Source organism: Lethenteron reissneri, chromosome 72 (genome assembly GCF_015708825.2).
Source record: "Lethenteron reissneri isolate LAM-NWPU_2019-01 chromosome 72, ASM1570882v1, whole genome shotgun sequence".
NCBI lineage: Eukaryota > Metazoa > Chordata > Hyperoartia > Petromyzontiformes > Petromyzontidae > Lethenteron > Lethenteron reissneri.
This window is the reverse complement of record NC_083850.1, coordinates 1,130,072-1,152,475: the sequence shown is the minus strand read 5'-3', so window position 1 is coordinate 1,152,475 and position 22,404 is coordinate 1,130,072. Positions and strand designations below refer to the sequence as shown.

Here is a 22,404-nt window from a genome sequence, read left to right as displayed (position 1 = left end):
TGTTTGCATTTGACTGCAAGTATTGTGGTAAATGCAGACATGAATCCTCGTAAAAGACGTTTGGTTGGTTCGATCTTGTTGGTTTTTGTCGTTAGGCTGTTAGTAGGATCCTACTAACAGCCTAACGACAAAGACTAACAAGATCATCAATAGGATCCGACTAACAGCCTAACGACAAAGACCAACAAGATCATCACGAGTTCGACGTCCCTAATCGAACCAACCAAACGTCCCTCCTTAAAACCCTCGGCTGCAAGACCTCCCAGATTCTATGGTCTTCCCAAGATCTATAAAGAAGGCTCCCCACTACGACCCATAGTGTACAATCAACTCTCCTACCTACAAACTGGCCCGTTTACTATCAGATACTCTGCTCCCCTTCACTGGCAAGACCTCGACAGCAGTACTTAACTCAACCCAATTGGTCTCTATGGTCAAGGACATGGTACTGTCTCCTGACGATATCCTCGTCAGTTTTTATGTGGTATCTCTGTTTACCAAAGTCCCAGTTCTGGACACCTTAACAATAATCGAAGACTTGGTCCAACATGGACTGAACTCGGATGTACCTGCGCTGGTTAGGCATTGCCTCACCAAGACTTACTTTACCTGGAATGGCACCTTCTAAAAACAGAATGAGGGTACCCCCATGGGCTCCCCCTTGTCACCAGTGATAGCCAATGTGTTCATGGAAAAGTTTGAATCAGATGCTATCCAGACGTCCACCCTGCGTCCTTCCCTGTGGAAGATATATGTGGATGACACTTTCGTCATTTGGCCACATGGCCTCCCAGCATTGAACCATTTTCTGGACCACATCAATTCCAGACACCCATCCATCAAATTCACCATGGAAGTGGAGAAAGATGGCAAACTACCATTCTTGGATGTTCTGTTTGAGAGGAGACCTGATGGATCCTTGGGACATTGTGTTTACAGGAAGGCCACCCATCTTAAACAACTACGCTGGTTTGGTCGTCTGCGTGCGTATCTGGACGTTAATTTATTTACGGACCCGCCCAAACAGCTAGCTCTGATTCGTCGATAAAAAATAATAAAACAGCCGGCAAAAAGCCACAGCTCACTTTCATTCGACAAATATAAATAAATAAACCTGCCGCACAACAGCGTCTCTTCGGTCAACAATTGCACCTACTTTCACGCAACACCATATTCACAGTGATGGTCGCAATGCAAAATCTTAAACAACTACGCTGGTTTGGTCGTCTGCGTGCGTATCTGGACGTTAATTTATTTACGGACCCGCCCAAACAGCTCGCTCTGATTCGATGAAAATAAAACAGCCGGCAAAAAGCCACAGCTCACTTTGATTCGATAAAAATAAATAATTAACACGCCCGGAAGAGAGCGATAGCATAGGTTTGGCAAGGTCTGTGCCGCAGTGCTGCAGTGCACTGTGGGCGCAGACCCTGCGCTGTGCGAGTGTGGTGTGTATGCAAGTGTGCGAATGGTAGTTACGCTAATATTACGTATATTTATGTAAAAAATGGGTGCTGCGTGCTGCAATTAGTGGAGTCCCCAAACAACTTTACCTTACGAGTAGGCAGGGGTCGCTATACAGTAAGTCTTAGCGGACTGAGCTGTCAGCTTCACCTGCCGGGACGGCAAGTTGCGTAGCGCCCCCTACAGTTTCACCCATGGGTCAATACCCCCATGGGGCAACCCAGCTGACTGTTTGATGGGTACAATGGGTACTTTTCGGTTTATCCGGCTTATTACCATTATTATGTATTGACGTTGATCACGTCTCCATGGACGGTTTGCTGTCTACTTCGGTTGTGTAATTGGCGTTACTGTACATTTATGATGTCTTGGAGTGCCAATCCCATGCACTTTGAAATGTTATAAACTGTCTAAAAAGGTTGCAGCCCGGCCCCCGCCGCTGTCACTCTCTGGCCATTGCACAAGCCATATCGGAATTTGCGACATGCTAAAACAATGAGTACAGTGTGACACCACCCAGGTAACTCCCGAGATCAAAATGGGCATTGGAAAGTGATCGCTTTATTGAGATGATTATGGTACTACCACAGGGTATTGTGAACGGTTCAGGATGAGGAGAGGTCTGGATTTGTAAGTCTCACAGTACCGGTAAGAAGCGCCGGGTGGGGGATGCCCTCCACTGGGGTACTAATTCTGTCATTATTAGTATACGATCATGCAATGTTTCTATCTGCAAGCTGTCATAATTGAAACGATCCCCGTTATTGTTTGATTGAGAGTGACCCACACCTCTGATACCATATGTGAGGAACCCAAAAATCTGATGCATGCGTAAAACACCCACAATGGGAATACGTAAACGTAAACACACCAACAAAATACATTTTAATATGAGAAAAAAATAGGTGGCCCCATAGCGCATCTGTCTGTGTGTGTACATACAGACGGAGGATGCAGGGGCCAACCTGTGTGCGATCGGAACGGTGCGATTGCTGACCAATGTCACTGTGGATGGCGCACACGCTGACGCACACCGGAGTTGTGTCTTTGCGATGCAAGGGCATGGTGGATGGTGGAGCGCATATGGATGGTGCGTTACGAATAAAATAAAACAAAACAAACCGCTGGAAGCAGCCATGCGAGCAGGCTACCTTGAGAGCGATCGCGAATGGGTTGCGTGTCTGGAAGAAGCCTCGCTCTTTCAGATGCCGTACCAGCTTCGTCAACTCTTCGCTACGATTCTGCTGTATTCCATGCCAGCAGATACGAAGGCTCTCTGGGATAAATTCAACGACGAATTGGCTCGCGATTACGAGTACCAGTACCGCCAGCTGACCAACAAAGAAGAAATGGTAAACCTTCTTGGTGTCTTAAGTCACGTAGAAGGAAAGTAATAAAATAAAAAAAATTAAACATAATAAAATAATTCTCACGACGTTTCGGCCACAACGCAAGCAGCCGTCCTCAGGTGAAAACCAGGTCTGTCGAGGCGACAGCGTCTGAATGAAACAGCACACGTGCTTGAAGCATATAAATAAGCTGGGTTGGAAGGGGGGGAAAGGGCGCCTTGACAAAATAATTTACATATCAAGAGGAATTTAGCATATTTATGGGAAATGCAGGTATGTGATTAGTACTACTTATGCCCGTGCATTATGCAGGATTAGCAGCATCAAAGGGAGGGGATATGGGAAATGCAGGTATGTGATTAGTACTACTTATGCCCGTGCATTATGCAGGATTAGCAGCATCAAAGAAAATAAAAGAAATGGTAAATTTCAAGACCCTTCACAGCCTCCACGAGTTCCTCACGGCAGGTGGGATGGCTCTGTCGGACTTTGACGACCTCCCGCAGCTTTCCAAGTACCCACACTTGGTCTTGGACTCGCTGCTTGAGAACAACCATATCCGCCGCGAATTGGACACGAAGGACTTCCCATTTCGACTTCGGCGTAAACAGTTCCCCATTGTCCCAGCCTTCGCGATGACCATCAACAAGGCGCAAGGGCAAACTGTTCACAACCTGGGATTATATCTACCAACGCCATGCTTCTCGCACGGCCAACTGTACGTGGCACTATCGCGAGTCACGGCAAGATCCAACATCAAGGCGCTTATTGAGGGACCTGACGACGAGGATGAAGACGGAGTGTACACGAAGAATATCGTGTATCGCCAGATATTTCAATAAGTTGCATTCTATATTTGAATAAGTTGCATTCTTTCATATTGTCGATTGAGCGTCTCATAAAAATGCATATAACCTCACAAAAATAAACATAAAACAATCACCAAAACATGTCTATTGTGTCCAGCCACTTTCAACTCCCCACCAACTAAGCATATACACACCGCCCGCGAAGCGGGCGGCGACTGCTAGTACAGATTCCTACTTGAAACCTGATTCCCACCACCATCCGGCTCAAAAGAATTATCTCATCAAAACACTATACCAGAGAGCTCATTGCATCTCTGACCAACACCACCTGGCCAGTGAACTGAAACATGTACATTTGGCCCTCAAGATGAACGGATACTTTGTCCGCACTATCCGCAAAGCTGTTTCTCCCACCATACAGAAACAACCACTTGAAACTCCGATCAAAACTGTCACGTTGCCATACATAGCAGGCGTGACCAAAAAGATCTCCAAAATTCTAAACAAACATAAAATCCAAGTCCGATTCAGTACAGTACATAAAATCCGGGATCTGATCCCATCCGTAAAGGATGTCATTCCGGACTAACAGTACCCCGGTGTTTACAAATTGAGTTGTACCTGCGGGGACTTGTATATCGGGGAGACGAAACGACATATTTCGGACCGAATTCGCAAACACAAATCAGATTTGAAACATGGCAGAACAAATTCTTCAGCCATTGCCAATCATTGTTACAATGCTGTGGGTGATCATGATATCATTTTCTCCGATACGAAGGTACTCTGCAAGCCGGCTTGATACCACCAAAGATTTGTCCATGAAGCCATACAGATATACAAACACAGACATAACTTCACCCGAGAAGATGGATTCAAATTGAGCAATCATTGTAAAGATGTGATTAACCATGTTAAACTTAAATCGCCACTCCCCCCCCCCCCCCCGCTCTGCGTCCCTCCTCCACCATCCGTGACGCCGTCTTTTAGTTCCACCTTCACCTTCCTGGCTCCACCCACATCCTAACCCCCCCGCCTCCCCCATCCTACACTTCATCCTCCCTCCAATGACTATTTAGACGCCGTTTTACTATATTCACCTTCCTACAACGTTTTACTATTTTCACATTCCTGGCTCCACCCACACTGCAACCCCCCCCCCCCCATCCTGCACCCGTCCCCCTTGGCTCCTCCCCCCTCCTCTTACCCTATATATTAAAAGCCCCATTACAAATAACTCCCACTACAGTTATTTTGCTGTGCCTTTTGACACCTGATGAAGGAGGCTTGTGTTGCCTCCGAAGCATCGTGATTTTAATTGATTTATTTTCATTTATTATTATTTTACTTAATCTTTTACCTACGTGACTTTACCGAAACAACCTAAGAGTATGAATCCTTGCAGTCACGAAAGCTTCAAATCTAGAAATAATGATAGTTGTTAGTAAGGAGTTGTTAGTAAAGAGTTATTAGTAAGGACTTGTCCCTTGCTTTTTATTCGACGCGTGTGATCGGCATCGCGCTCGCTGAAGGTGTTTGCCTTCAGGGAAGCCGTGTACTGTATACGCAACTGCGCACAATTCTGCGAGTCGCTTATAACTGCTTTGCCGTTACTTATTGCAAATTATGGAGTTGGACTGTTGTCCTCTCAAGAGTCCCTGGCACATAATAATATGCCACACGGTGGCGGTCGCAAAATGCTGATTTATCTATATATAAAAAAGGGAAGTTTGTGAATGTCTGTTCGAAATGTTTAGCATACTTCCCGACATGCAACAAACTTGAAATTTGGCATGTGGTTAGCTTCCAGACTGTAAACAATGCGAAAAGTATAAAAATAGACTTTTGTATTTTGGGGAGGGGGCGGGGGCGCAATACAGTAATCCCTCGCCACTTCACGATTCAAGTTTCGCGGCCTCAGTGCATCGCGGATTTTTCAAAAATATACCGCCATATCGGCAGCCGTATTGTGGAAAGCAGTGTTGTTGCATCATGATGCGCGAGAGAAACGGTTTCCCAGGATGCCAGACAAAGAGAGAAACTCTCTCAGAGGCTTTGGACATACCCACGGGCACTCAGACAAGGCACGTGATTGGTTCCCGGCGCGAAAGCGACGAATGAGAGCACGAGTGGATGTACAGTATCCCGTGAGCTGATTGGCTGCGCATCATCGCATCCTCTCCCAGCTTCTTCCCTTGTTGTATCTCGCCACTCTCGTTCACGCTGTCAACTGTGTCTCGCGTATCTTAGTGTTGTGTTCGAAATTAACTGGTGAGTGTAGAACACCATAATACGTATCGTATGAGAGAGAGAGTGAATGTATAATATTAAGGTTTTATAATTAAATAGATTAAAGTAAAATATATATATAAAGTATAAATATACATATTTTAAACATTCTGGTACCCACACACACATATACGGAAATTCCTAGGGGGGGCCAATCCTACTTCGCGGATTTTCACCTATCACGAGGGGTTCCGGTCCCCATTAACCGCGATAAACGAGGGATCACTAATGCATTTATTTTGCACGCAAGTGAGCGGTGACATCACATCTGTCATCACATCTGTGATGTCACACCCGCATGCGGCAGCGTTACGCAGTGTGCTTGCTGACGTCACCCTCCCCCCCAAACACTCCACGTAGGCACTGTTTTAATCCAAGACAAGAATCCAAGTCACAGGCGAAGCCGGGTAGTAAAGCTAGTCTATATATAAAAGGGAAATGTGTGGATACGTGTGTCTGTTCGAAATGTTTAGCATACTTCCCAACATGCAACACACTTGAAATTTGGCATGTGGGTAGGTTCCATACTGTACACAATGCAAAAACTATAAAAAATAGACTTGTATTTTGGGAGGGGGGGGGGGAGAAATGACCATGGAGTGTGTGGCGTCAACCCGCAACACACCTGAGTTAAGCGCTCTGCAATGCTTACCCCTACCATATGGCTCTTCGTGCGCCGTACTTCTAGAGCTGTTAACAGCGTGCCGGGAGATTTTAGGTGGCGCTTCGCTCCTGGCCGATGAAGCCATTGGCTTCTCGGAGTTTCAATACATATCCGTGTGAAGAACAGGTACAACTGCTATCTTAAATATGAAGCAGAAATTACATCTGTTTGTTTGTGTGAAGCACCAAAAACTCTCCAACGCTGAGCTCTAGCATCATTAAATTTGCACAACTTATGCTGTCTGGAATGTCTAAGTGAACGTGACTATTTTCAGCTTGCCACGTCATTCCCTTCCCGAGTTGCCAAAATCGACCTTACGTCGAAGTGGGTTAAGGTTAAATTTCCTTCAGTGAAAAACATCCGATTTAGTTAAATTGATTTCTTTCAGCTTTTTTCTTTCTTACAAGAATCAAATTTTCAGGGTTTTTCAGTGACATGGTTCACAGGTGGTGGCGTGTCCAGACCCATGCCTGGCCACCTTCATCCGCTCAGTATGAATGCTTCCTCACTCCACCAAGTAATTCATTGAGGATCAACCAACACAGCCGAGGCTGCATGTCTCTCTCCTCGTGGTGAGATGTTAACTACCTGTCCTGGAATACAGGAAGTCGTGAGTTTGATCCCAACCCTGACGCCTGCTGTATATTTGGAGCTTACGTGTCTCTCTCTCTCTCTCCCCGTGGTCGTGTGGATTTCCCTCCGGATCTCCCGGTTGTCCCCACTCCACATGCAGAGAGTGAACACCGCCACGCGTCTATAGTGAACACCGCCACGCGTCTAGAGTGAACACCGCCACGCGTCCAGAGTGAACACCGCCACGCGTCCAGAGTGAACACCGCCACGCGTCTAGAGTGAACACCGCCACGCGTCTAGAGTGAACACCACCACGCGTCTATAGTGAACACCGCCACGCGTCCAGAGTGAACACCGCCACGCGTCTATAGTGAACACCGCCACGCGTCTAGAGTGAACACCGCCACGCGTCCAGAGTGAACACCGCCACGCGTCTAGAGTGAACACCGCCACGCGTCCAGAGTGAACACCACCACGCGTCTAGAATGAACACCGCCACGCGTCTATAGTGAACACCGCCACGCGTCTAGAGTGAACACCGCCACGCGTCTAGAGTGAACACCGCCACACGTCTATAGTGAACACCGCCACGCGTCTAGAGTGAACACCGCCACGCGTCCAGAGTGAACACCGCCACGCGTCTAGAATGAACACCGCCACGCGTCCAGAGTGAACACCACCACGCGTCTAGAATGAACACCGCCACACGTCTATAGTGAACACCACCACGCGTCTAGAGTGAACACCGCCACGCGTCTAGAGTGAACACCGCCACGCGTCTAGAGTGAACACCACCACGCGTCTATAGTGAACACCGCCACGCGTCTAGAGTGAACACCGCCACGCGTCCAGAGTGAACACCGCCACGCGTCCAGAGTGAACACCGCCACGCGTCTATAGTGAACACCGCCACGCGTCTAGAATGAACACCGCCACGCGTCCAGAGTGAACACCGCCACGCGTCTAGAGTGAACACCGCCACGCGTCTAGAGTGAACACCACCACGCGTCTATAGTGAACACCGCCACGCGTCTAGAGTGAACACCGCCACGCGTCCAGAGTGAACACCGCCACGCGTCCAGAGTGAACACCGCCACGCGTCTATAGTGAACACCGCCACGCGTCTAGAATGAACACCGCCACGCGTCCAGAGTGAACACCGCCACGCGTCCAGAGTGAACACCGCCACGCGTCTATAGTGAACACCACCACGCGTCTAGAATGAACACCGCCACGCGTCTATAGTGAACACCACCACGCGTCTAGAATGAACACCGCCACGTGTATAGAGTGAACACCACCACGCTGTTGACGAGCCTCACCTTGTTGTTGTTGTGGGCAGGTCACTTCTGAAAACAAGAGCGGTATAGCAGCTCAAGCGGGCTTGGCCTGGTAAAAAAAGAAAAGAAAAACTGAGAATATATAAAGTAAAACAAAGCTACAAAGTTGCGAGCCAGGTGAAGAGAAATTAAACTTTAGCGAGAGATTTGAAGCAAACGCGATCAGGCGAGGGCAGGAGGCAAGGCCCCGCGTTGTAAAGTTCCAACCTGGACATCGCTTCCATGCTCGCTGCTACTCAAATAACATCCCGACGAGAGATAGAGTGAGGCTCTACCTCAATAAACAACAACAACCACCACAACAACCACCACCACCACCACCGCGATGAGGATTTCTCACCTCGGATTTCAGTTCACGGGCGGAGCGGCAACTTCTTGGTCCCTCGCGACGTCACGCGGCAGCAGGTGACATGACGTCACTTGCGGGGTACGATGACACTCCCCTCCCACAATGAGCGGCTCTCAACTCGCGACGGCTTTCACGAATAAATTATGTTAATGAGCCGCCACGTACCGGGCGTGGCTTTGCCCAAATAAGGATTGGCAAGCGGTGACGTCACGCTCAAGAGCGCGGTGGTCGGGGGTGGGTGACATGACGTCACTAGCGAGGAACACCTCCCCCTGGCGTTTGACGCCGATGAGGTCACGCTGAGCGGTGACGTCAGAGAGCGGGGTCAGAGTTCAAGTTTTTTGACAGAAAGAGAGCGAGTTTCGACTTAGCCTCAAACGAGTACTGTACCCGGTGCGGTGTGTAAACAAAGCCACTAGGGAGACAAAGGCGGCCGGGCGTGGTGCTGGCCACCCACCCCCTCGTGTGCCGTGACGACCTCCATCGGTGCTGCTCGCTATGAGCAGCACTTTGTACATGTCGTTGCTTGGCTCTCCAGCACACCGCTGGCGAAATTTCAATGACATTTTCACGTCCATAAAAATAAAATCGCCATACTAACCTATGCCGTATTTTGGAAAAATTGGTCCAATTTTCCTAGTCTTCTTGGTTCTTTTGGTAAAGTCACGTAGAATGGAAATAATAAAATAATAAAAATAAATTATTCTCACGACGTTTCGGCCACAACGCAAGCAGCCGTCAGGTGAAGAACAGGTCTGTCAGAAAGATTATTATTTCTTTCTACGTGACTTTACCGAAAGAACCAGAAGATGAATCCCTGCAGTCACGAAAGCTTTAAATCGAAATTCAATTTCCTAGCTTTATTTTTCAACTAAAAGTGCATTTCTTGGTTGTGTTTAGCCTGAGTAGCCTATATATTACGTTGAAAAGTGTGGAATTTCATGCATGAAATTTAGAAGTAAAAAGAAAAAGTGAATTCCTCCATTTTGTTAAGCATTAGTATGATCTATATTACATTAAAAGTGGGAAATTTCACGATTAAATGTTCACGTCCCAAACAGGAAATCGGCATACGAACCTCTGCCGTTTTTGACTAAAATTTAACGAATTTTTACAGCTGTATTTTTTAATAAAAAGTGCATTCCTCGGTTGTGTTTAGTCTGAGTAGTCTATATATAACAATAAAAGTGAGAAATTTCACCATAAAATTTGATAATCACGGAGATAATCGTATTAATTTATGCGAATGCTTGCGATTATGTTAATGTGTGTAGTTATGATAACTATGCTTAGTTTCGTTATCCAGAGTTGTATCAATCGGGATAACCGATTATCTTTGATTAAACATTTATTGATTATCTTAGTGTGTTTATGTTATGTTAGGTCTCCAAATTCATATCTCAACGCAGGTTACAGTTCTTATGAATAAGACAGTTTTGCATGGACTGTGAAAGAAGCACTCGAACACTTGGTGTTAAGCAATTTTTATTCTAAACAAAATATGACACTCTAAGATGCGACTCTCAGGTTCGGAATTATCGACAGTACCATTGGGGAGATTTCTCTCGGTGAGCAATACTCTTAACCATCAAGGCTTGCGTTGTTTCACTTTGGCAACCGCACATCTCACTGCCCTGACTCACGTGGCTTCTAAAAAATAGTGTTGATGTAAAGACAGTGCATCTACTAAGGGACAAGCGGTGACAATAGGATATAAAGATTTACACTATAAGACCTCCTTCACCAGTGGCAAAATATAGTAATAGGTTTTTACCCAATCAACTTCAAGGACAATACATATCATTATCGTCATCAGAGTTGTTTCTTTTTGTTTGCATTCTGCCTGCTTGTGTTGTGGTTATTGCAAACATGATGCCTTGCATAAAGGTGTCCGTTTTTGTACCAGTTGAAAGGGTAAAAACCTATTACTAGGAGATCAAGAGTTAAATAAGGGAAGGCGGGACAAAGGGTGGGAGTAGATTCACAACGAGAATAAGAGAGCGGGAGGAACGAGGTCCGGGGCTGTTTTGATGGAATATCGGGTCGTGGCTGGTTGGTGTCTCGTCGTTGTCGTTGCTGTATCGTGATTCCGGGGTCGTAAGCAGTGTTACAGGCTAAATAAAATAACACTCTACAGTCTACAGAGTCTGGAGTCATTAGAATTGTGACGATTCATAATCTCACGAGCTCATAGTGGGTTTGTTCAATTATTAGATTTTACTATGAAAGTAGTTACCAGTGTTATTATTATAGCGTTTCAATGTATAGCTATAACAGTTATATTGTTAGAGTTTATAATGTTAGAGCTTACAGTGAGTTTATAATGTGAGAGTTTTTGGCCGTGCCCTGTCCTCGTGGGACCCCACGCGGATTTGGAAATAATTGCAATGACCATGAATGAGCTGAGATTTGAGCGACTGTTTACTTTGTTTCAACATAACTGAGTGCAGGTTAGTGCCATCTGGGCTTAGCGAATACCACTCATGAATGAACTCATACTCCTTTATGAAAGACATTGTAATCATACCTTTTCGTGACGAATTGTTATCTTCAATATCGTCCTCAAATATACGGCTAAAATACACAGCAGAGGGAAGGCTGCCTTGTTGGGGAGATGTAGTTTGGATAAGGCGCTGTGACTGGAGTTAAAAATTCGCTGCTTGGCCCCGTCAACAGCAGCGGAGACGATCCGATCCACCGCGTTCCATCTCCCCACAAGATCCACGAAATTCTCAGTTTTTTTTAAATGAACGTATATTTTTCAAATCATATGTAATGTAATTATGTTATAATGTGTGATTGTTATACACTTTATATGTTTACATACCGTTTATAGCTATTCGATTAAATTAACATGACATTCATCCAACAGTGGACTGTTTGATTCTAATGCGACTACAGTGGGATTTTAATCATTGTAATGAGATTCAAATCTTGCAAATCCTACCTCCGGTTCGCATTCACTTAACATGCATATGGCCACAGTGTGATTCTAACATTATCACAGTGCGATTATAATTATTATTATGCGATTATAATCACGAACCTCCGTTTATTTTGTTCAAAACTAATAATACCGTACCTCTGTTTTGGTGTTATAAATGATGAAACTAGTTAATAGATTATAGTATTTTAACTATTTTTGTTATCGTTGAAAGTGTTACAGTTCACATGTCATACTTGATGATTAGGGACCGTAACGTTGCGAATACATTTATAATGGGGACCTTTCCCCTTGCCCTTAACCGACAGCCAAGATGCTGCCGGTTAAGGGCAGATTTGTGTGACGAAGATCCTCCACCTGAAACTCGCTTAAAACACGTTTTTGCTATGAACATTGTGAAATAAATAAACGGACAAACATTTGTTAAAATACGTTTTTATTAATCTGCAATCATTTTTACGTTAAAACTCCAACCGAATATGTATTATGTCCTATGTTCAAACAGTTACAGTACAATGCAAACCATATCCGTTCCAGGAATACCAAAGCGTTAAAGTGTCATTCCTCATGATTTCCTTATTAGTTCACCACATTTGTTCACTGTGCCTCTATGTTGAAGTCAAGGCCATATATCCAACGAACGCGTCATCAATGTACATCCTAAAGTCGATTATTACCAGCAAAAAAAAAGCTTTATACTTGAAAAAGAACTCGTTTAAAATGTTGCGTAAAGATCTAACTACAGATGCATTCCAACTTTAGCTCAACAGGAAGACTTAAACACTACAATATTGTCTGGAATTTAACCATCTCACAACCACTGCTCATCACACCACTTCACCAAGTAATCCGCCAACATCAAAACTCACCACCTGCACGTCAAGAAACTCTCAAACGAACTGTAAAACTAAAGGGTCAGAGTTAAACACACAAGTACCCAAGACAGCTTAATAGGTATAACCGCATGCAACATTATATTTCAGTCACCCCGAGCTCTCGGTGTGATCCTCGAGCCACTCCATTACATCCAGCCATCTCTCGGGATCCAACTGCATGGGATCGAAGGTGGAAACTTCGTCAGGACTCCTATCATTGTGGACCTGCTGATGCCTGTTCATGGTTGACGAGTGTGCAAATGCCTTCCGACACACAGGGCACAGGAATGGCTTCACGCCCGTGTGTGTTCTCTGGTGACTCTGAAGATGTGATGAGTTTGTAAATGTCTTCCCACACACAGGGCACAGGAATGGCTTCTCGCCCGTGTGTGTTCTCTGATGAGTTTGAAGAGTTGACGACTGTGCAAATGTCTTCCCACACACAGAGCAAAGGAATGGCTTCTCGCCCGTGTGTGTTCTCTGATGAGTTTGAAGAGTTGATGCCTGCGCAAATGTCTTCCCACATACAGGGCACAGGAATGGCCTCTCGCCCAAGTGTGTTTTCTTATGATCTTTAAGAGTTGATGACCGTGCAAATGTCTGCCCACACACAGAGCAAAGGAATGGCTTCTCGCCCGTGTGTGTTCTCTGATGAGTTTGAAGAGTTGATGCCTGTGCAAATATCTTCCCACATACAGGGCACAGGAATAGCTTCTCGCCCGTGTGTGTTTTCTGGTGACTCTGAAGAGTTGATGACCGTGCAAATGCCTTCCCACACACAGAGCACGGGAATTGCTTCTCGCCAGTGTGTGTTCTCTGGTGACTCTGAAGATGTGATGAATGTGCAAATGTCTTTCCACACACAGAGCAATTGAATGGCTTCTTGCCCCCGTGTGCGTGGGGCTGTGGAGAGCGTCTCTGCTCCATGTGAGCGTAGTAACAGCAGCGGTGTTATCGAGTCAAAAGTACGCTATCGGCAAGGATGTTTAGCGTTGAGTTTTGGATTTTGTTAACTGCTAAAACAAGAACGAGTTTATCCGCGAAAATAGACACTTACTTGGAGATTCACGGTATATCGATGTCTGGAACCCGTCTGAAGATGTCGCCACAAACTCTGCCGACGCAAAGTCGCCTAACTGTCAACACAGCAATTGTGCTCGCCAGGCTGCGTTGTCTCGCGGTTGAAGGACGATCAGCAGAGCGACGAGTCGAGCGTCCAACCTCATCAAGTTCCCTCTCGAAATGGCATTGAGCTCTGCTTCTGAGCCGCCTTATAACTCCCCCCCCTAGGATCCAATCCTTTGTCTTTCAGGATATTTGCATTCGATTGTTAATTTTTGAAGGCACAATCCGCATGTCTTTTAACATACCGAAGGGTAATGTGCCCATTGTGCTTCATGCATGAATATGTAAGTGCATCTCGGTGTGTAATTATGCGCTTATTTTGAATAAATGGAAAAACGTTGTCCTCGATTTAAAGTGAATGCAGAGAAATTAGCATGTAACTTTAGAAAAGGAAGAGAGCGGCCTTCTCGACGAGGGAGTGAAACCCAATAGGTAATATTCTTTTACAGCGTTATAGGTTATAATATTATAATATTATGTTTCACTATGATAGAGCTTAACATGTGCGAGTATACAATATCAGAGTTGATCAAATTCGACGATCAAGGGCGTCAATCGGGTGAGTTTTATCAGAGGCTTTAATCAAATGCGTCATCCCATCACGGAACACCACCTTCCTGCGTATATAACAGCAACAGAAGGAACTACAGCAGCAACAACAGCAGCGACAACAACAGCAGCAACATCACATTTCGAGGGCGACGCAGCTACTTCCGATTCTGCTGCCCAGCTGTTTGCAGTCGGGACCTGCTCTCGCAGGACCCCACACGTCTTTGGAAATGATTGCGATGATTATGTCTAAGCTGAGAATTAAGTCACTCAAGATGACTTTGTTTAACCATAACTTTCGGTAGGTAAGTGTCATCGGGGCTCTGTGAATACTCGCATTCCTTTATGACCGACAATTGTATTAATTTTGGTTGATCGAGTAGAACAAGGCACGTGCCACGCCCAGACGAATTATTATCAACAATAGTGGCCTAAAATATAATGCTAAAATAAACGTTAACACTGGATGCAACGTGCACCTATTAATCCCTGCCTCGTATTTACGACTAGCGATTGCACTTGCACATAACATACATTCAATCACAGAAAAATGCTCATACGACCATATTGTTATTCTAAGAATTGTAATGCGATGCTAACCCTGCACCCCCACAGTTCGCATATCTGCATGTCCAAAGGCCATAGATACATATAACATACGTACATACGAGCACAGTTCGCTTGCACGTACACTATACATACATATGCGCAGAGTGTGATTCTAATACGATCACATTGTAATTCTAATACTTGTAATGAGATTATAATACCGTACCTCTGTTTTGGTATTATAAATAATTAAACTAGTTTATAATATTTTAAAATTTCGTGTTATCGTTTATAGTGTTACAGTTCACGTGTCATAGCGTACAGGATTCCATGTATACTTGATGATTAGGGACCGTAACGTTGTGAATCGATTTATAAAAGGGACCTTCCCCTCCTGAACCACACATGTTAATGATAAGACAGCCAACATTATGCCTGTTAAGGTCAGACTTGTGTGACGGAGATGCTCCACCTGAAACTCGGCTCCACACGTTTTTGCTATTAACATTCAAAAATAAAAACGGACAAGCAGTTGCTGAAAATAATGTTTTATTAATCTGCAGGAACATTTACAGAACTACAACTCGTATCGAAAGTTTATGATGTCCTATGTTCAAACAGTTACAGTACAATCTTGATTTGAAGCTTTCGTGACTGCAGGAGTCCATACTCTTTGATTCTTTCCTTAAAGTCACGCAGGTAGAAAAATAATAGGTCACATTATTGATCTATAATTATCTATTATTTTGTCTACCTATATGACGTTACCGAAAGAACCAAAGAGTATAGCTACAGTACAATGCAAATCAAGTCACTTCCAGGAATACCAAACCAAAGTATAATTCCCCATTGATCTCCTTATTAGTTCAACACATTTGTTCACTGTGCGTCTGTGTTTAAGTCAAAGCCAAACATCCAACGAACGCGTCATCAATGTACATCCTGAAATCAGTTATCTAAAGTCGCTTATTACCATCCAAAAAAGCGATATCAAGGAAAAAACAAGTAAAATATATCGAGTAAAGTTGTAACAATAGACTCATTCCAACAGGAACACTCGACCACGACAAGATTGTCAGGAATTGAACGGTCTCACAAACACTGCTCCTCGCACCACTTCAGCAAGTAATCCGATATCAGAAACCACCAAATGCACGTGACGAAATATTCTAACAAACTGCAAAACTCGAGTATTAAAATCACTGATAAATCAATTGTAACGTATTACTTGGTCTAAAACATACACAATTGCACACAATGTGGCTTAATAGGTCTCACCAAACCCAAAATAATTTCAGTTATCCGTTGCTTTAGATTTGAATTTCGAGCCACTAAAATTACATCCATCCATCTCTCGGGATCTAACTTCATGGGCTCGAAGGTGGAATCTTCTTCAGGACTCATTTCAGCGCCTATTTTGTAGCCGGGCCCTGCTCTCGCAGGACCCTACACGTCGTTGGAAACTATTGCGATGATCATGTTTGAGCTGAGAATTAAGTGGCTAAAGATGACTTTGTTTAACCATATCTGGGTGTGTAGGTTAGTGTTATCGGGGCTAAATGGAAACTACTCGTGAATGAACTCGCACTCCTTTATGACCGACATTGTACTAATTTTGGTTGATCGAGTAGAACAAGGCACGTGCCATGTCCAGACGAATTCTTATCAACAACAGTGTCCTTAAATATGATGCTAAAATAAATGTTAACACGGGATTAAATGTGCACCTCTTAACCCCTCCCTCGCATTTACGACTAACGATTTGCATTTGCACATAACATGCATTAAAGCCCGTTAACATGCTAATACGACCAAATTATCTGTTCAATCGAACCCCCGGTTCGATTGAACAGAACAGATAATTTACATACATATCTGTATGTCCCCCAAGTTGCTCCGCCCGTGGTGGGGTCAGGTAGAGGTCATAGAGGTGGGTGATGTAAAGACAGTGCGTCAACTAAGGGACAAGTGTTGACAACAAGATAGAGAGAGTTCGAGAAGGGAAGGCGAGACCAAGTGTGGGCGGAGGTTCACGCCGAGAATGAGAGAGGGGGAGTAACGAGGTTCGGAGCTGTGTTGGCTGGTTGCTGTCTCGTCGTCGTCATTGCTATATCATGACACCTGGGTCCTAAGCCGCGTTAAAGGCTAAATAAAAGAACCCTCTGCAGTCTGAGTCCGGAGTGATTACAATTGTAACGATTCATTATTTCACGGGCTAATATTGGGTTTGTGCGATTATTTTATATATTCATACTGAATATTGCTATTTGATGCCATTGAGATGGAACATTCATCCAGCAGTGGACAGCTTGATCCTAATACCACCAACGTTTTATTCAAATAATTGTAATCCCTTTCTGATCCTGAACCTTCCATTTCACATATCCCACCATTGGTTCGCACGTCCATATTACATACATACATTTTAGATGCATACATGTTACATACAGACATATTACATTCATGCATATTACATACAGACATGTTACATACTTACGAGCATAGTGTGATTCTTAGAGGACCACGGTATGAAGCTAAAAATTCGAATGAGATTCGAATATCACACTTCAATGTACGGTGTTCTAATCTGTAACACTAGTTTATGATGTTATTTTATAGCGTTATAATGTATCGCACATAGCTTATATTGTTAAAGTTCACAAGATTATAGTTTACTATAACACTAGTTTGTAGTGTTATTTTAAAGCGTTACAATGTATAGCTCATAGTTTGAAGGTTATATTGTTAGAGTTTATAATGTTAGAGTATGCAATGTGAGTTTACAATTTGAGAGTTTGTGGACGTGCCCTGTTCTCGTGTTACCCGACACGGATTTGGAAATAATTGCTATGATCATGTCTGAGCTGGGATGAGCGACTAATGTTTACTTTGCTTAATCATGACTGTGTGTAGGTTAGTGCCATCGGTGCTTAGTGAATACTACTCATGAATGAACTCATACTTCTTTCGGATAGAAATTTAAATCATGTTGGTAGAAAAAGTCGCCTGTCTTTTCTAGACTAATTGTTATCTTCAAGTGCGTCCGTTAATATTCTGCTAAAATACACAGCATAGGGGAGGCAGCCTTGTTGGGGAGATGTAGTTTGGCTAAGGCGCTGTGGCCGGGTGATAACACGGATTCTGAAACAATGGAGTTAAACACTCGCTGCTTGGCCCCGTCGACAGCAGCGAAGGCTGTCATATACCGCCCCATTTACGAGTTGGCTGTATGATGTGTATAGTTGAAGGTGCTAGGTGTTGTCTTCTTCTAACAGCTACTAACGTGCGTGTGTTGTCTGTTTTTACGATTTGTCCATTGATGTTGTTTTTTTTAATGCGGCGTTTTTTTGTTAAGTTCTGTCACTTGAGTGTAGCAGTTTGTTTAAGAATTCGTCACGTGAGCGTGGTGTTTTACTTGTGGGAATTTCGCTTTGTCACAATTTGTGATTGTTATAATAATTGTAAAGATTCATAATCTCATGAGTTTATAATGGGTTTGTGCGTGATTCTTATACGACCACACTGTGATTCTAATGCTTCTAATGATATTATAATACCTTACCTCCGTTTACATGGTTATAAATTAAAACACTAGTTAATAATCGTTTAATGTTTAGTGTTATAGTTTATAGTATTACAGTTTACATGTTATAGAGTACAGTTTATCCCCGGCATACTTCGGGATTAGGGACTGGTACGTTGAGAAACGATTAACTACGGGGACCTTTCCCCTCAAGGAACACGTGTTAATCGGGTAGACAGCCAAGATGCTGCCGGTTAAGGGCACACTTGTGTGACAAAGATCCTCCACCTGAAATTAGCTTAACATGTTTTTGCTAGGAGCATCATAAAATAAAGAACGGACAAACATTTGTTAAAAATACGTTTTCATTCATCTGCAATCATTTTTACGTCAAAACTCGAACCGAATATTTATTACATTTCCAGTGCAATGCAAACCATTTCCGTTCCAGGAATACCAAAGCGTTAAAGGATCATTCCCCATGATTTCCTTATTAGTTCACCACATTTGTTCACTGTGCGTCTATGTTGAAGTCAAGGCCATATATCCAACGAACGCGTCATCAATGTACATCCTGAAATCGACTATCTAAAGTCGATTATTACCAACCCAAAAAAACTTTATACTTGAAAAAAAAACATTTTATAATGTTGAGTAAATATCTAACTACAGACGCATTCCAACTTTAGCTCAACAGGAACACTTAACGACTACAATTGAACCCTCTCACAACCAGTGCTCATCACACCACTTCGGCAAGTAATCCGATAACATTACAAACCACCACTGGGCACGTAATTAAACTCACAAAAACTGTAAAACAAAAATGGTCAAAATTACACACAAAAGTACTCGATACGGATTAAAAGGTATAACCACATGACGTAATTTTTTTTCAGTCTCTCCGAGCTCTCTGGTTGACTCTCGAGCCACTCCATTACATCCAGCCATCTCTCGGGATCCAACTGCATGGGATCGAAGGTGGAAACTTCTTTAGAACTCATTGCAGCACCTTGAATTTCAGCTTTTGATTTCAGTTTCCTATCATTGTGGACCTTCTGATGCCTGTTGATGTTTGATGAGCGTGCAAATGTCTTCCCACACACAGGGCACAGGAATGGTTTCTCGCCCGTATGCGTTCTCTGATGAGTTTGAAGAGTTAATGACCGTGCAAATGTACTCCCACACAGAGAACACAAGAATGGCTTCTCACCCGTGTGTGTTTTCTGGTGACTCTGAAGATTTGATGACTTTGCAAATGCCTTTCCACACACAGGGCACAGGAATGGCTTCTCACCCGTGTGTGTTCTTGAAGTTGATTGGTCCACACCCGAGACAGCTTTCCTTAGAGCCTAGTCTCACATGGGTTGGACCTGATGACGCCAAAAGGCGCACTGTAAAATGTGTCAGTTTTGTTGCCAGATAGAAGGGTAAAAAAAACAATGATCATATTTTTACTGGCAAATGAGGTTCCCACAGAGACGCTCACCTCGTTGAGGATTCGCTCTGCAAAGGCTTCTTCTGCTGCTGCTCACTCGTGCGCATTCCTCTCGACTGCGGGTGGAGGCGTGGCTATGACGTAACAGAGGTGACGTCACTACACCGAGGCTCCGCCCCCACGCGCTTGGCGGGCGCACCACGTGGTGCAGTGCGGGTGGTGTGCGTCACCGGAAACAGCAGAGCCCTCGGTTCGACATTAAACATTTGCCCCCTCGCTTTGTGCTGTCTTTGATGTCGCCGTTACTGCGGCGAGGACTGAAGCGATGCCTGGCCATTAGGCCTGGCATATACCTAGGCCTCAGGCTTCATATTTGTTCGTAGTTATTTTTTGTTTAATTGGAATTATTGACTTGCATTTCATTAATTACATTTCAAGCGTATAAACACCATAACATTGGTTTATTTACTTTTAAATTCAGGTTTGTAGTATAGTTATTGATCTGTAGTTATATTTAAGTGAGTGAGGTGGTTGTACTAAGTGTGAATTTGAGTTCCATGTAAATTATTATTGTGTAAAGGATTTGTCTATGTGCACCTATCCTGGCAGTGGTAATTAGGGCTTTTTATAATTAAGTTGTTAATGAGATTGTTTATTTGTGTGTGTCTGTTATCGATGTCTGTGTAAGGTTACATATCTATGTTTGTAGCTCTGTGTGTTTGTTAATTTATGATGGGTGGTGATGATGATGTTTCTTGATAATGGATGGTGGTGATGATAATGTGTAGTGATTATGATGGGTGGTAGTGATGATGATGGGTGGTGGTAATGATTGGGGAGTTTATGATGATGGGTGGTGATGGTTATGGGTGGTGATGATGATGGGTTGTTGTGATTATGGATGATTGTTGATGGTTATGATTAATGTTGGTTGTGATGGTTGGGTGGTGGTGGTGGAGACGATGGTTGGTGATGGTGAGTTGATAGTGATAATGATGATAATGGGTGTTGATACTGATGATTTGTGTTGATGATTATGGGTGGTGATGAGTAAATGAGCAACCACCAGACACATAACAGCAACAGAAGTAACTAAATCAGCACCAATAACAGCAGCGACAACAGCAGCAGCAACAACACATTTTGAGGGCGACGCAACTACTTCCGATTCTGCTGTTTCTGCTGCTCGACTATTTGTAGACAGGACCTGCTCTCGCGGGACCCCACACGTCTTTGGAAATGATTGCGATCATGTCTGAGCTGAGAATTAAGTGACTAAACGTTACTTTGTTTAACCATAACTGTGTGTAGGTTAGTGTCTGGGGGCTTAGCGAATACTACTCATGAATGAACTCGCACTCCTTTATGACCGACATTCTACTAATTTTGGTTGATCGAGACGAACAAGTCACGTGCCATGTCCAGAATAATTTTTATTACCAATATTGTCCTTAAATATGATGCTAAAATAAACATTAACACTGGATTAAACCTGCACCTCTTAACCGCTGCCTCGCATTTACGACTAACAATTTGCATTTTACACGTAACATGCAGTCAAGCACAGTAAAATGCTAATTCTACAATATTGTTATTCTAGGAATTTAATATTGTTATTCTAGGAATTTAAATTCTAAAATGCTAATTCGACAATATTGTTATTCTAGGAATTTAAATTCGATTCTAACCCTGCACCCCCAACAGTTCGTATATCCAACCCCCGGTTTAATGGAACGTTCGCTTTACATACATATGAGCAGAGTACGATTATAATACTTCTAATGACATTTGAATACCGTACCTCAGTTTATGGTGTAATGAATTAGGAAACCAGTCTATAGTCATTTAATGTTGAGTGGTATCGTTTATAGTGATACAGCTGAAGTCATAGAGATGAAACGGCCTAAGTGTGTACGAATGTAGATAGGGCGTCGCCGTTGGTTCGTCCACCCATCGCGCCTCAAGACTTATGTCCGTCCCCACCCGGACAGCTCATCCCCATGTCCTGTACAGCCCAAGTCTGGTGTGTCCAACGTGGTGGGGCTCTCGGCAACGGAAACCGTACACCAAAGGAAATGTGTTGTGGCGCTCACAGTTTCCTAGCCCCTGAGGCCCGGGGTGCTTCAATGATCTCCCGCGTGTGAGGAATCGGTGCCTGGAGCCCAGTCATGTTTCTCAAAAGAAGCCAGGGACCTGCCTAACTCTTCAAGGCTGTGGTGCGAACCCTTGACGCCCCGAAAGGCACAAGATTCCACCATGGGCCTTTAACGCGGTTTTAGACCCCAGGCGTCACGATATAGCAACGACGACGACGAGACAGCAACCAGCCAACACAGCCCCAAACCTCGTTCCTCCCCCTATCTCATTCTCGGCGTGAACCTCCGCCCACACTTTGTCCCGCCTTCCCTTCTCGAACTCTCTCTATCTTGTTGTCACCACTTGTCCCTTAGTTGACGCATTGTCTTTACATCACCCACCTCTATGACCTCTACCTGTCCCCGCCATGGGCGGAGCAACTTGGATTTTCCCGGTGGCACCTGTAGGCAATACAACCATGCCCTGTC

General features: G+C 44.1%; 1 pseudogene; it reads right to left on the bottom strand.

The window, feature by feature from the left end:
• The window catches only part of LOC133361268 (zinc finger protein 84-like), a 539,839-nt pseudogene that overhangs the window by 13,038 nt on the left and 504,397 nt on the right, over positions 1-22,404 (bottom strand).